This window comes from Eptatretus burgeri, chromosome 6 (assembly GCF_056783735.1).
Source record: "Eptatretus burgeri isolate ZD-2024b chromosome 6, Ebu_testis_v1, whole genome shotgun sequence".
Classification (NCBI taxonomy): Eukaryota; Metazoa; Chordata; class Myxini; order Myxiniformes; family Myxinidae; genus Eptatretus; species Eptatretus burgeri.
This window is the reverse complement of record NC_140966.1, coordinates 31,668,369-31,683,368: the sequence shown is the minus strand read 5'-3', so window position 1 is coordinate 31,683,368 and position 15,000 is coordinate 31,668,369.

Here is a 15,000-nt window from a genome sequence, read left to right as displayed (position 1 = left end):
TCGACAGTTCCGATTAATTACTGGGCGTATTTAGCCCACGACCAACCCTTTACGTGAAGTAAGATGGAGATTCAATTAGAGAAAAGACGAAGCGAAACGGGAAAACAGTTCAACATAAAGCACATTTATTCCGTGGCAAACGGAAAGCACACATATACAATCACAACAATTATGCACCAAAAGCAAATGTAAAAGTAACACGACAATTCTGCACAAAAAGCAAATGCAACAAAAGAAACACAATGCAGATCTACTACCGACTACCGAGCACACGGCAACACTTATACAGTTTTACTTCACAGACGGTGCCGACAACACATATACTCCAAAGCGAAAGAAAAAGGAAGGGGCCACCCTCAACGATAAGGGGGCAGACGGGCCTGGGGCCGAGACCGCGTCGAGCCTAGCCGTCTGGTGATGAGCCGCAAAATGGCGGCGGCGCCCGACTCCGCGGGCCTCGCTGGCACTGCTTGGAACGGGGCCCCCTTCTCACACTATCAGCGCAGGGGGAAACAGGGGGGGTTGTTGATGCTCGGGGGAAAGAGGATCTCTGGCTGGCTTGGGTCCCGCGACAAGCGACTCCACCACGACCTCGACCGCATTACCGGCCTCCCCTCTCCACAGCTCCCCGACTCTGACACGAGCGCCGACCTCCACAAAGATTCTTGGCTTCTCCAGCCTCTCCGGACCCCAACAGACACTCTCTCAACTGAGTTCGCCACCGCCACAACTCTCCAACTCTTTCCTCTTCTCAACTCTTCAACTCTTCCCAACTCCGTCGAACTGCCTCGATTCGCTCCGCGCTCGGTGCTTTATAGTCCGACAGGAGAAATCATATGCAGATTTTTGGATCAGGAACGGCTCGGGGCGCAGCCACGCTCCCCATTGGACACAGGAAAAGTGGGCGTGAATCATTCTTGATCCGCGAATCTGCATATAGCGATTATACTCCGACGCGCCTGGAGGCGGGGCCAAATCGCCCCACGCTCGCTGATAGGACGGAACAGAAGTGGGCGTGAATCATTCTTGATCCGATTTCTCGGAAAGGCTGGTGTTTTTGCACCCACTGCTCGGTGCGCGTGCTGTACGAGTCCAGTATCGGTGCCCACGAGCGGCGCGGGAATGGCGGTGATGCGATGGTTGCGAAGGCGAGTTGTGACGGTAAAGGTCGTGGCTGTTGGCGTTGTTGTTGTGAAGCGGCGTTGCGGTTGGTGGTTGTTGTGTGATAGCTGTTGAGACATGGTTGGTGGTGGTTGTGGTGGTAGTGATGGCGGCTGGTCCAAAATAAAGATAGTAAAAGAAAAACGGCTATCTAAAAGGGTCGCAGCCCGAATGAATAACCTTTATTCCCTCTAAAAACGGGTTTGGGCTAACTACACATATACTTAGAGATACCTCACCTATGGGACCTGAATGGTGGTTTGCGAATTTCGTCAACCACAACACTACCCCCTCCCCTTTTTACAGACTCGTCCCGGGTCGTCAAATTTTCGTGTGCCATCATGTGTAGTTTTCCCCGAGTACATTTTACCTACGGATCCCTGAGTGCGACATTCATGGTATTCGTGTCCCCAAAATAAATAACCTGAGGGCTGAGTAACTACCTAAACAAACTCACTCACACGGACGACAAATAAAATTGCCGGCGCTAGGACAGACATGCCGGGGGCGCACTCATATGTACAGTACATCTTAACCTTAACTTACAAATTTTACACTAAACCATGGCCCAGGATCAATGAACTCTGCAAAAAGAAAGCAGTTAGCAGGGAGCCAGGCTGCTCGCATGCAGTCTCTGGCTCAAACAATGCAGGTGACTGGGAACGTGGCCGGCTGCTCACACGCAGTCCAAGGCCTTCCCTTTTGAACTGAACGCAGTGAACCACAACGGTGCATGGGCTGCACAAACGCAGTCTCCTGGTGCGGCTGCCCACAAGGCAGTCCCTGCAGAACACTGAACGGGCACTGACGCAAGCAACAAAACTGTGCACGGGCTGCACAAACGCAGTGTCCGTGCCAGCTCAAGTGGCACACGCAATGAGCACAACGGATGGATGGATGGATGGATGGATGGATGAATGGATGAATGCAAACACGGTGCACGGGCCGCCACTGCAGGCCCGTGTTGTAGCTGCCAACAGGGCAGTTCTTGCAGCTTGCAAACTGTTGCTTTGATCCTGGCGCACATGGCAATGAACAGGGGGGGGGGGGGCAAAGCAAAAATTGAACGGGGCTGGTGAACAGGGGCAGTGGGCATGGCATGGCAAAGGTGATCAGGCAAACAGCCTGCAGAACAAGGCCGCTGCCGGCAAACACAGCCGGCAGATGAACTGGCTGGCACAGGCCTTGCAGAAAACAGCTGCAGACGATCTGGCCGGTACAGGCCTTGCAGCACAGCAGCTGCAGCCGATCCAGCCGGCACAGGCCTTGCAGCAAAACAACAGCTGCCGATGAAGCTGGCCAGCCTTCGCCGTTCAGTGGAGGTTGGTGGAGGGAGTGCGGTGGTGCTGGCCACTCGGAAGGCGGGCTCGGACCTACTCTCCGGTCTCCCTCCCAACCTATCGCCTTTGCCTGTCACTGTCTATACCCACTCCCTTAATTTGTCAAACCCCAATTTAGCCCCAACTTATTTTTTTATTTTTACTTCCCCACTATAAATCGTCCCCAAACCCCCTATACTGTCCTTGTTCGGCTAACTTATCCTGTCATCTAGCCTACTCCCAACCCCTCCGTTCCCTTCCCGGAGGGGAACAAGGGAGAGCTGGCGTCCTGTGCCGAGGCCCAATCCAAGCCTCAGAATGGCCTCCCCAGAGTTCAGCGATCTAACCCAAAGTGGGTCCAGCGGCCCACAACGAGAGCGAGGGGATGGATGGTGCGGAGGGGAACACTTCCTAATCTACCCTAACCATTAACCTGTTAAACTACCCCGGGGCTTCCAACAAGCGCCTCTCGCTTAAACTATTGGTTCCAACAACCCAGATTCCCGTCGCCTGTGTTGGTGTCCTCACAATTTCGGGCCTCGCCCCCCAATTTTCTTCCCGTGCCCTCACACGGTCTCATGGCTGGGACGCGTGGCTCCCTTTGGCAGGCACTACACTGCCTCCGAGCCTACCAGCTCCCTGAACACAGGGGAGTGCCCCCCATGGCACCTCCCCTGAAACGCACACGTGGCAGGCTGGCTTCCCAGGCCCCTTTCCGAGGGTCACCCGTGCCCACAACACTGCCCACGCGGCTAATGGCGCCCCGGGCCCCCGCACCAAGCAGGCGCACCCGTGCCCACTATGCTATCCCGGCCCCCCATGGGCCCTTGGCCTACCACGGCCGACTAGCCTGGTGCCCGGGGTACCCACTCAGCGATACTCACATTTCGCAGCCACGCTCCCAGCCCGTCAACAGGGCTCCTGCACCCCTCCAAACAGGTTTCGAGCCTACTCTCCCACCAACAGCAAAACGACTTCCATTTTTTCAATTTAACTAACCCCTAACTCACTCTACACTGACCCCGGGGGTCCCTTGGGCGAGTCACTCCTCCCCCAACCACTCATCGCACCATGCATTCCCCATTCGCTCCACTCACACAGACCTGCTGGCCTCACTCACTCAACAAGTACTCACCTCACAACTCACCAACTCCTCAACACACACACCGCTGAACTCTGCCATCTTCCTAACTACATCCCCTAACTAACTCGTGCTCCCACGTCGTCCCTTAAACTACAGCACGTTCCATTTAACACTACGTCGCTAAACTACATCCCCACTACACATTCACAAGTCTGTCACTGTCCTAAAATAATCCCATAAATCCATTTCCCAACCTAAATCTCGCTACAATCCCTCTAACTAATCCATTCCACGGACTCCATGAGGACTTACCCCTGCCCCATGAAGTCGGTCTAAGCTAACCCTTCCCTCTAACTAGTTTCCATCCTGTGCCCTGGTAAGGGGGTCTTCCACCCCTTGCCCGGGAATCCTGTGCACCCGAAAGTGAGGCTTGCTTTTTTTTTTCACATGCGCAGCACCAGCGCGGCAACTCGCAGCTCGCGCACTTTGCACCTGCCCGTGACGTCATGCAGCTGCACGTGTACCTCGTCCCTCCTTGGACGGTACCATCCGGCAGGGATACCCCTCCTGCCGGATTCCAACCCCGCGTGCAGCCATGATCTCACCGTGCGCATAAAAAAAACACAAGCCCCACGTCTCGAGGGGTTCCCCACGCGAACACATGTGCTTTGCCCGTTGGAGCTTAACACACACGATCGCGTGGAGAACCCGTCCGGTCCAAATCCATAATCCTGCCTAAACTTTGTCCGTCCGCGGGATCGGCAAATCCACCGCGTGCGTTTCCGGACCGGGACTTCACTCTCGCAAGCGAGCACGTGGGGGCCTCGTGCGTTGCACAGCACGGACCTCGCGCTCGCTGCTGGGTGAACCCGGCGCGGTGCGCAAAACATCTACAGCCGCTACTCGGCTTTCTTTCCTCTGTCGCAGTCTCCGTCGCCATTCAACACACGCACACCTGCGTGTCACGACGCTCACACTCCATTCCATTACATTCACCCCGGGAGACGCGGCTGCATGTTCACACATGCCCACCGACATCTCCCTCACACACAGCGACCTTGCACACGCTGTCTCTCACGCTCGGCCGCTCACTCACGCATGCCATTACCCTTGCACACGTGGCTCCACCCACTTGCGGCCTTTCACTCACTCGTGCCATTTCCCTCACACAAACCATACTACTCACACACGCGGGGGCACTCGCTCGCGGTGCCTCATCCACACACGGCGTGCTGGGAAGCACGATGTTCTGCACACTTACCACCACACCACTCACACACGGGGTCGCTTCCGCACACGGGGTCTTTGTCACCCACCCGGTCGCTCTCACACATGCCCTTGCACCCGCGCTATGCGTGCGTTGCAGCATGCATTTCACCACACTTGTGAACACACACCTCGACACCACACACACCGGGACAACCACACTGGGGATTCGTGTCCCCACAAGGGTCTCCGGGGCCTCTATACCCCCCAAGCTCTCCGTGCACCTGTTCGCAGCACTCCTCCTCTCAACCTCGCAAAGCACGACCGAACTCACCTGGTCGTGACTCGCCTCAACGGGGCATACTCCCTCCCCTCGTTCCTGGAGGAGGCCATCCAACTGCTCGCACCGGGTCTCTACCCAGTCCACGAGCTCACCCCCATTATCCTCCACTACCTCCGTGTGTGTGTGCGTCTCTATCCCCGTCTTCATCGTGTAGTCTTCCCTCTATCGTTCCCATCTCCCGTGTCTCTGCCAACTCAGTCACCTCTTCCCCTGTTATCTCCCTTGTCTCAACTATTATTTCCGTCTCTTCCCTTGTTATCTCCCTCGTGCACGTCTCCGTCACCCCAATTAGTTTTTCCCTCTCGGTCACCGTCACTCTTCTCGCCCAACACGTCCCCCGAATTATTTTCTCCTTACCAGCCTCCACCGCGGGCCCGACAGCCGTTGCACTCCCTCCCAGCTAGTTCGCTCCCACACGTGGAGTCGCCATTTTAAACTCCCTGGTAACGGCCTTCATGCCCGCCTGCAGGCTTCGGCCCATGTTCTGCGTCTCACCCCGCAGCTCTTTCATTTCTTCCTTCATTTTGAGTGCGTTTGTTTCCATATTTTCGTTCATGCCTTTTATTTCGTTTTTCATTTCATTTGTGTTTGCATCCATTTTCGTTTTCACTTCGTTCATTCGCTTGTTCATGCCTTTTATTTCGTTCGTGTTTGTATCCATTTTCGTTTTCACTTCGTTCATTTGTTGTGTATTCGCATCCATTTTCCTCATCAATGCCTCAAACATTTCCATCGTCCGATCCGTGGGCGAATTCGCACGTGGGGGCCGTTTGTCCGCCACCCCAGCCACTGCGCCCATTTCGAACTCTGGGTTCATTTGGGGGAGTTCATGTTCCTGCACAACCAACATTTCCTGCATGGGGTTTTCATCCTGGACCATGGATTCTACACATTCTAAATCCATTTCTAATACCCCCGGCTCCCGCTCGCCTTGAGACGCCATCTTATTTCTCATAAAGCGTTAATTTGAATCGCTCGTAATTTGGAGGGAATCGGGGGTCGCTCCTCTCACCCCTGGACCGATTCCCGTGAATTTAGCTGGAGACAGGAGAGCCCGTTTTCCCGTTCTCCGATACCAGTGCCGCGAGGAGGGGGATGGGTTTGTGTCCCACTCCTGACAACAGTGTTGCGGATTCGTGCCCGCCGGCGTGCTGGCGGCCACGTAACTCGAATCGCGGCACGTCGCCCACCGGACGGACAATCCCGTCGTGACCCTCTCGGACTAACGCCGGGAACTAGTCACGGGTGAGCCTTTCGGCCTCACCACGATCGTGCCAATCGGCCCCCCGCGTGGGATAGGGTTGTTCGCCAAATTCGACCTAAGTACCCCCACGGAGGGTAGACCGGGCGATCGCACCTCGCCGCAGGTCGACTTCGGACACGGGCCACTTTAAGCGACCCGTTCCGTACTATCGGGATAACCGAGCGGTGTTATCGTCAACCTCGACGGTTCTGATTAATTATCGGGCGTATTTAGCCCATGACCAACCCTTTACGTGAAGTAAGATGGAGATTCAATTAGAGAAAAGACGAAGCGAAACGGGAAAACAGTTCAACATAAAGCACATTTATTCCGCGGCAAACGGAAAGCACACATATACAATCACAACAATTATGCGCCAAAAGCAAATGTAAAAGTAACACGACAATTCTGCACAAAAAGCAAATGCAACAAAAGAAACACAATGCAGATCTACTACCGACTACCGAGCACACGGCAACACTTATACAGTTTTACTTCACAGACGGCGCCGACAACACATATACTCCAAAGCGAAAGAAAAAGGAAGGGGCCACCCTCAACGATAAGGGGCCGACGGGCCTGGGGCCGAGACCGCATCGAGCCTACCCGTCTGGTGATGAGCTGCAAAATGGCGGCGGCGCCCCGACTCTGCGGGCCTCGCTGGCACTGCCTGGAATGGGGTGGGAACGGGGCCCCCTTCTCACACTATCTCAGCGCGGGGGGAAACGGGGGGTTGTTGATGCTCGGGGGAAAGAGGATCTCTGGCTGGCTTGGGTCCCGCGACGAGCGACTCCACCGCGACCTCGACCGCGTTACCGGCCTCCCCTCTCCGCAGCTCCCCAACTCTGACACGAGCGCCGACCTCCACAAAGATTCTTGGCTTCTCCAGCCTCTCCGGACCCCGACAGACACTCTCTCGACTGAGTTCGCCGCCGCCACAACTCTCCAACTCTTTCCTCTTCTCAACTTTTCAACTCTTCCCAACTCAACTGCCTGACTCTTCCCAACTCCGTCCAACTGCCTCGATTCGCTCCGCGCTCGGTGCTTTATAGTCCGACAGGAGAAATCATATGCAGATTTTTGGATCAGGAACGGCTCGGGGGCAGAGCCACGCTCCCCATTGGACAGAGGAAAAGTGGGCGTGAATCATTCTTGATCCGCGAATCTGCATATAGCGATTATACTCCGACGTGCCTGGAGGCGGGGCCAAATCGCCCCACGCTCGCTGATAGGACGGAACAGAAGTGGGCGTGAATCATTCTTGATCCGATTTCTCGGAAAGGCTGGTGTTTTTGCACCCGCTGCGCGCCCTGTACGAGTCCAGTATCGGTGCCCACAAGCGGCGCGGGAATGGCGGTGATGCGATGGTTGCGAGGGCGAGTTGTGACGGTAAAGGTCGTGGCTGTTGGCGTTGTTGTTGTTGTGAAGCGGCGTTGCGGTTGGTGGTTGTTGTGTGATGGCTGTTGAGACGTGGTTGGTGGTGGTTGTGGTGGTAGTAATGGCGGCTGGTCCAAAATAAAGATAGTAAAAGAAAAACGGCTATCTAAAAGGGTCGCAGCCCCAATGAATAACATTTATTCCCTCTAAACAACGGGTTTGGGCTAACTACACATATACTTACAGAGATATCTCACCTATGGGACCTGAATGGTGGTTTGCGAATTTCGTCAACCACAACAATATCAAAAAAAAATATATATATATATATATATATATATATATATATATATATATATATATATATATATATATATATATGTATATAAATAAAATTTCCATAGAAAAAAAAATGGCTTTCGAATAGTGCGCCGGCGTATTAATCATAACAAAAGGCTTCATGGTTAAAAACGCTAGGGTTTTTTGAAATACAAAATGTTTGTATTCGTTGACTTTTTAAACATACACATTCTCCTGTTATTTGAATTCTCAAACTGCACGCGCACAGCAAGAGCTAACTGCTGATCGATCTGCTCATGAAAGAGCCAGGCAAGCAGTCAGCTGCAGAGAGAGAGAGAGAGAGAGAGAGAGAGAGAGAGAGAGAGTCATCTTACTGCTGATATATCTGCTCATGAACGAGCCAGGCAAGCAGTCGGCTGCAGAGAGAGAGAGAGAGAGCATCGCCTAACTGCAAATAGAGCGTCACACCGACGGGCGAGAGAAGCACAAAACTCACGTTCCAGCTTTCTCGGTCCGGGTTTTGGCAGGACATCAAGGACAGTTGCCACTGATGCTAGAAACATTGAGTGGCTCAAGGCCGCCTTCAACTATGACCTCTCTGAGGATAACGGCAGCATGAGGAATGAGGAAAGCCTTCCTAATTTTCTCCATACAAATAATGCCTCAGTCTAACTCGCGTGAGGAAAATAGGGCAAATTTCCCAGGTACTTCAGCTAGTCTTTATACAACTTAACATGGCGTGCGTTTAAAACATGGGAATTCTAACGGATTTTTTTGTAATTAATTAGCCGAATCAAATCAGGACTTCATGACAATCATTTTGGTGTATCACATTCCACATCAGAATTCTCTTCTCGAACTCCACAAAAATATACAACACAAACACACACACACCTCATCATTATAATAGAGTCCTAAAGATTCTGCAGGGCTTTAGGGATCTTTTGGTTCCTCAGGGTCTTATTGTCAGGTCAGATTAGATCTGTTACTTGCTACAGGTACCATGTAAACAGAGATCTGTGACTTGCTACAAGTCCCATGCACTAACCTGTTTAAAGGTTGGGTTGTCGGTGACTAAACCATCTCACCAACAAGGTTTCCTGGTGAGGAGGGTGTATGATTTGAACACCCAGCAGGATTAAAAAGAAAACCCGTCAAAGGGCCAAGGAGCTCCTTGTGAGCCAACAGGCATCCATATCTACTGCCCAACTGTCTGCAGAACTCCTGGAGTTGGGTTCCTTTTTTTTGAGGAAGTTGGTGGCAGGATTTGCACACCAGCCATTGTAAAACCCTTCACTCCAGAAAAAAAGAAAAACAGATAAGCAAGCAGTTATAGACTGGTACTTACGAAATCGTCAACTTGACCTCTGACCTTGTCTAATAAAAGCTGTCTCTCGAGAAGGTAGCGACACAAACCAGAAGTTTCTACGATTATTCTGTACCAAACCATCAAAAATCGAATGTTTTGGATGTTTGACCTCACTGTGACCTTGACCTTTGACCGATTTTGACCAAAATCTAATCAGCGCAAGCCATAACCCTCCTGAATCACGTGGTGTAATTTGACATTGGTAGCTTCTTCCATTCTCGAGTTATCGTGCCGACAAACAAACACACACAAAAACAGAGGACGGAAGTCATCAATAGATTTCGTAAGTAAAAATTGGAAAACCCAATCCATCGGAGTACCTCCTGTGCAGGTGCCCCCCATGACCCCATCCGCCCAACAAGGCAGCTCACCAGATTATGGGATTGGGGCAAGCCTTCAGGACCCCCATTCTTTGATAGGAGGAAAACCATAGGGTAACCTTCGCGGGTCAAATTATGATAGTGTGTGTCGGGATGGTGTTGAGGGGTTCCTTGAGATTAACCTGAGGCAGTCCCTTCGGGTGGGTGCCTGGAATGTCCTATCCCTAAGAGAGGATGATCACCTGTCTGTTATCATCTGAGCTGAAGCATTTGAACTTCGGTATTGCAGCACTCTGAGGTTCAGAGACTGGGTAGTGGTGAGATCAGGGCAGGTGGTTACACCTTCAATTGGTCTGGTTGCTTTGATGGTTACCATTCCCAAAGAGTTGCTGATGCTGTGTCCAATAAGCTGACTCCATTGAAAATTGGGCAACACCGGACAACGAGCGTACGAGACGAAGGATTAATTTCCCTGGTCTCTGTTTATGCTCAAACTGAGGCGATTGGTCTCACCATGAAGGACACATTCTCTGCCTCGCTCGAGTATGCGGTTGATCAGAGCCCCAAGTGAGATACTCTTCTAGTCTTTGTGGATTTCAATGCATCGACTGGAACTGATAGGGATGGTTATGATACATGTGTTGGTCCCCATGGGTCTGGAACTGTGAACCTGAATAGCACAAAGTTCCTTGACTTTGCAAGAAGTCATGGACTTAGGGTGGCTGGTTCATGGTTTCAGTGCCCACAGGCTCATCGCTGGACTTGGTATTCCAACACTGGCAGTGTGGCAAAGGAGATTCACCAAGTGCTCGTTAATGGTCACTGGAGAATGATCCATAACTGCAGGGTCTACCAGAGTGCTCAGTTCAACACCGACCAGAGGCTTGTGGTGGCAACTCTGAAGTTGCAGCTTAAATCTCGGAGAATGGTACCATCCCAGCCTCAGCTGGATATTGGAAAACTCAAGGATGAGAGCGTAGCTGAGTTTGCGAACAGGCTGAGTGGGGATTTGTGAGGCCTGGGTGCTCTGAGGAATCCTGAAGAGTTGTGGAGTGCCTTCAAGATGACCATCCTTGATGTTGCTGGTACATGTCTTGGAACTCACCATAGGGTGAAGAAGAATTTTTCTCTCAAGGGACAATAGATACCATTGACCAGAGTCACAGGGCCAGGCTTAATGGCAGAGCAGAGCAGTTCAGGGAGTTGAGGAGTAAAACTCCATGTGCATGGAGGGTGGACACGGAGGCCTATGTGCAAGGAATCTGTGAGGGGGTAGAGCATCACCTGTGGTCAAGTGATTCTCATCCTGCTTACAGGGGAATTCGTGCATTGCATTCCTCCAAGCCAGTCCGTGGTGGACTCTTGAGAGAAGTCCGAAGTGAAGGCCCGCTGGGCCGGTTACTTTGGAGCGGCTGTGCCAGGCTGATCCACCTGCTGTCGAGTTGGATGTCAGGGGTGTTACTATTCTGATTGCTGACCCTCCAATCAACTGTGATTCACCTTTGTTTGTGGAAATACCGGCTGCGGTGAACCGGTTGAAATGGGGTAAAGTTCCGAGGATCTGTGGCATCCATGCTGAACTTCTCAAGGCTGGTGGAAATGCTGCACTCGTGTCGTTGCATGCAGTTCTGTGCTCTGCCTGGAACATGTGCATCATCCCAACCGACTGGAAGAGGGGCCTTGTTGTTCCTCTCTGGAAAGGCAAGGGTAATCGCCACGACTGCTACTACTACCGAGAGGTGAGACTGCTCTCAGTGCCGGGCAAGGTCTTTGCTCAGATAATTCTTGATAGGGTTCGCCACCATCTGCTTGAGATCCAGTGCCCACAGCAGTCAGGCTTTACACCAAAGGTTTCAACGATTGACCGTATCCTTCCCCTTTGGGTAATCACCAAATGCAGATGAGAGTTTCGGCAGGGGCTGCTTGCAGCCTATGTTGATCTTTACAAAGCATTTGATTCAGTGAATTGGGATGCCCTCTGGAGGGTTCTTGGTCTTTGTGTGGTGCCACCAAAACTGATCACTCTGATGTCTGAACTACACTCTGGGACTGAGAGTGCTGTGAGATGTGGTGATACTTGGCTTCGAAATCGGGTGTTATTGCACGAACCACTCGCTCAGGGTGACTGAGCACGAACCACTCGCTCTGAATGATGTGGTGTGGCAAAAGCGTCTGCAGAGAGTGAACGATTCACTCAGAACGACATAGCACCGTACCGTTGTCGACAATGGGCGCTCGGGCAAGTGGCTGAAGCACTCATGCAAGCACTCCAAATAAATGGTTGATAAGGATCGGTTGGCCAGGCTGTCACTGCATACCATAAAGTATCCCTTTAACTTCAAAGCCCATCTTCACTGCGCACGCAGCAGTTAATGAAATAAAATGGCAATCCACAAAAGAGTTGCAGCACAATACTTAAATTAGTCCATGAGAGTACATCATGGAAAATCAGATCATATAATGAGTGAAAATTGCTCCAAGCTCCAAAATGAAAACTCATAGAACTTACAAAAGTCATGTACACAACGATTCATAGCTATGATGAACAGGCATTTGATGAGTGAGGAAAGTGAAAAAAACTTTATCGTTAAGAAATCGTTGTGACCTTTTCCAAATCAAGACATGGTTGAGCAGCCCAAAAAAACATGGCAGCTTCAGACCCCAGCGAGGTTACTCAGGAAAACGTAACCAGTGAGGTTACCCAGGTTACCCAGGATGGGAGACAAAACTCCCATCTGGACAAAAACACCGCCTGGAAACGAACACTGCCTGGATGCGTCCCGGAGACGAACTTCCGTCCAGACATGAACACCGCCTGGACACATCCGGAGACGAACTCCCATCCAGCCATAAACACCGCCCGGACGAGTCCGGAGATAAACCCCACCAGGACATTACCACCGTCAAGACATGAAGAGAAAGAGAGGGGGAGAGAGAGAAATCGAGAAAGAGAGAAAGCGAGAAAGAGAGGGGGAGAGAGAAAGAGAGAAAAAGAGAGAAAGCGAGAAAGAGAGAGAAAGCGAGAAAGAGAGGGGGAGAGAGAAAGAGAGAAAGAGAGGGGGAGAGAGAAAGAGAGAAAGAGAGGGGGAGAGAGAAAGAGAGAAAGAGAGGAGAGAGAGAGAGAGAGAGAGAGAGAGAAAGAGAGGAGAGAGAGAGAGAGAGAAAGAGAAAGAGAGAAAGCGAGAAAGAGAGGGGGAGAGAGAAAGAGAGAAAGAGAGAGAGAGAAAGAGAGAAAGAGAGGGGGAGAGAGAGAGAAAGAGAGAAAGAGAGAAAGAGAGAAAGAGAGGGGGAGAGAGAAAGAGAAGAGAGAGAGAGAAAGAGAGAGAGAAAGAGAGGGGGAGAGAGAAAGAGAGAAAGAGAGGGGGAGAGAGAAAGAGAGAGAGAGAGAGAGAAAGAGAGAAAGAGAGGGGGAGAGAGAAAGAGAGGGGGAGAGAGAAAGAGAGAAAGAGAGGGGGAGAGAGAAAGAGAGAAAGAGAGGGAGAGAGAAAGAGAGAAGAGAGAAAGAGAGAGAGGAGAGAGAGAAAGAGAGAAAGAGAGAGAGAGAAAGAGAAAGAGAGAAAGAGAGGGGAGAGAGAGAAAGAGAGAAAGAGAGAAAGAGAGAGAGAGAAAGAGAGAAAGAGAGGGAGAGAGAAAGAGAGAGAGAGAAAGAGAGAGAGAGAAAGAGAGAAAGAGAGAGAGAGAAAGAGAGAGAGAGAAAGAGAGAAAGAGAGAAAGAGAGGGGGAGAGAGAAAGAGAGAAAGAGAGGGGGGAGAGAGAGAGAGAGAGGGGAGAGAGAGAAAGAGAGAAAGAGAGGGGAGAGAGAGAAAGAGAGAAAGAGAGGGGAGAGAGAGAAAGAGAGAAAGAGAGGGGAGAGAGAGAAAGAGAGAAAGAGAGGGGGAGAGAGAAAGAGAGAAAGAGAGGGAGAGAGAAAGAGAGAAAGAGAGGGGGAGAGAGAAAGAGAGAAAGAGAAGAGAGAGAGAAAGAGAGAGAGAAGAGAGAGAAAGAGAGGGAGAGAGAGAAAGAGAGAAAGAGAGGGGGAGAGAGAGAAAGAGAGAAAGAGAGGGGGAGAGAGAGAGAAGAGAGGGAGAGAGAGAAAGAGAGAAAGAGAGAGAGAGAGAGAGAAAGAGAGAAAGAGAGAGAGAGAGAGAGAAAGAGAGAGAGAGAGAGAGAAAGAGAGAAAGAGAGAAGAGAGAAAGAGAGAGAGAAAGAGAGAAAGAAAGAGAGAAAGAGAGAGAGAGAAAGAGAGAAAGAGAGGGAGAGAGAAAGAGAGAGAGAGAGGGAGAGAGAGAGAGAAAGAGAGAGAGAGAGAAAGAGAGAAAGAGAGGGGAGAGAGAAAGAGAGAAAGAGAGAAAAAAGAAAGAGAGAAAAGAGAAAGAGAGAAAGAGAGAAAGAGAGAAAAAGAGAGAGAAAAAGAAAGAGAGAAAAAGAAAGAGAGAAAAAGAAAGAGAGAAAAAGAAAGAGAGAAAAAGAAAGAGAGAGAAAGAAAGAGAGAAAAAGAAAGAGAGAAAAAGAAAGAGAGAAAAAGAAAGAGAGAAAAAGAAAGAGAGAAAAAGAAAGAGAGAAAAAGAAAGAGAGAAAAGAGAAAGAGAGAAAAGAAAGAGAGAAAAAGAAAGAGAGAAAGAAAGAGAAAAAGAAAGAGAGAAAAAGAAAGAGAGAAAAAGAAAGAGAGAAAAAGAAAGAGAGAAAAGAAAGAGAGAAAAAGAAAGAGAGAAAAAGAAAGAGAGAAAAAGAAAGAGAGAAAAAGAAAGAGACAAAAAGAAAGAGAGAAACAGAAAAAGAGAAAAACAAAAAAAGAAAAAGAAAGACAAAAAAAGAAACAGAGAAAAAGAAAGAGACAAAAAGAAAGAGAGAAAAAGAAAGAGAGAAAAAGAAAGAGAGAAAAAGAAAGAGAGAAAAAGAAAGAGAGAAAAAGAAAGAGAGAAAAAGAAAGAGAGAAAAAGAAAGAGAGAAAGAAAAGAAAGAGAGAAAAAGAAAGAGAAAAAGAAAGAGAGAAAAGAAAGAGAGAAAAAGAAAGAGAAAAAGAAAGAGAGAAAAAGAAAGAGAGAAAAAGAAAGAGAGAAAAAGAAAGAAAAAAAGAAAGAGAGAAAAAGAAAGAGAGAAAAAGAAAGAGAGAAAAAGAAAGAGAGAAAAAGAAAGAGAGAAAAAGAAAGAGAGAAAAAGAAAGAGAGAAAAAGAAAGAGAGAAAAAGAAAGAGAGAAAAAGAAAGAGAGAAAAAGAAAGAGAGAAAAAGAAAGAGAGAAAGAAAGAGAGAAAAAGAAAGAGAGAAAAGAGAAAGAGAGAAAGAAAGAGAGAAAGAAAG